This window comes from Lactuca saligna, chromosome 8, assembly GCF_052625555.1.
Source record: "Lactuca saligna cultivar CGN05327 chromosome 8, ASM5262555v1, whole genome shotgun sequence".
In the NCBI taxonomy this organism is placed as follows: Eukaryota; Viridiplantae; Streptophyta; class Magnoliopsida; order Asterales; family Asteraceae; genus Lactuca; species Lactuca saligna.
Window position 1 is genome coordinate 148,446,138 of NC_136424.1, and position 1,526 is coordinate 148,447,663.

At 38.1% G+C, this 1,526-nt stretch overlaps 1 pseudogene; it reads left to right on the plus strand.

The window, feature by feature from the left end:
* Positions 1-377: 377 nt before the first annotated feature.
* LOC145010172 (secreted RxLR effector protein 161 pseudogene) lies at positions 378-1,097 on the plus strand (annotated as a pseudogene).
* The last annotated feature ends 429 nt before the right edge of the window (positions 1,098-1,526 follow it).

The window sequence follows — 1,526 nt, forward strand, 5'->3', positions numbered from 1 at the left end:
AAAGAAAAAAATCACAAGGTGTTCAAGCTTTACAAAGCTATTTATGGTCTACGACAAGCTCCTCGAGCTTGGAACATTCGGTTGGATAAAAGCTTAAAAAGGCTTGGTTTTACAAAATGTTCACAAGACACAACTGTTTACAAAAGGAACTCAAAAGACAAAATTCTTATTGTTGGTGTCTATGTTGATGACTTGATCATTATCGGGTCGAATTCAAATAACAAATGAAGAAAGAATTCAAAATGATTGATTTAGGATTACTTTCTTACTAATTTGGAATCGAAGTTTCACAAAAGAAGTGCGGAATATATTTGCGACAAACGACTTATGCAAAGAAGATTTTAGAGCAATTTGGGTTGCTAGATTGCAATCCGAAAATGTCACCAGTGGAACCTAAGTTGAAGGTCAAGAAGGATGAAGATGGTGAAAAAATTGATCCAACTGGATATAGGCGAGTGGTAGGTTGTTTGAGGTACTTGACTCACACTCGACTGGACTTGTCATTTTCGGTTGGAATTGCAAGTTGTTTCATGGAGGAACCGACCACTTTGCATTTCCAAGTTGTGAAACACATCTTACGATATGTGAAAAGAACCGTTGACTATGGACTCAACCATGTAAGAGGTCGTGAAACTGAAGATTTGGTTGGTTTTACCGATAGTGATCTTAGAGGTGATCATGTTGATAGCAAGAGCATAAGTGGAATGATTTTCTATCTAGGAAGGAACGCGATAACTTGGCAATCCCAAAAGCAAAAGACTGTTGATTTGTCTACGTGTGAAGCTGAGTTCATGGCAGCTACAACAACAGCATGTCAAGCCATTTGGCTTGCTAATCTCATGAAGGAGCTCACGGGACATCATATCATGCCTATCACCTTATATGTCGATAACAAGTCAGCAATCACATTGATGAAAAATCCTGTGTTTCATGGTCGAAGCAAACACATTGACATTCGTTATCACTTCGTACGAGAATGTGTTGAACGTGGGCAAATTATAGTGGAATATGTCAACTCGAAGGATCAACAAGCGGACATCTATACAAAGGCTTTAGCATACGTGAAACATGGTGAATGCGAAACATGGTCGGAGTGAAGAATCTTGAGCCAAGTTCGGTTTAAGGGGGAGAATGTCAGTGTAAACCTACTTGGGTGTGAACCTACCATGAGTAGCTGCACCACCCTCTTTAGTTGACAAATGAATGCCTCCTTTGTTGACAATAACAACTAAAAATGGTAGCCTCTTTATTTCATACTATCACACCCCAAAATCAAGAATGGCAGAATACGTTCTGGGGTGGAGGACTTCATGTTCAGTATCATAACAATGCATAATAGTAAAAACAGGCAACAACATTCATCACATTAATATGTAAATTTCTATACATGTGTGTTCTGTACATTTTCATAGACACCAAAAGTATGAACAAAATAACGATGAGTCTTATATGTGCTCCATCTTCTCAAAAACCTCACCCGTACCTGTTTATTTCTAACCTGATAATACAAGTTATTTTGAAAACAA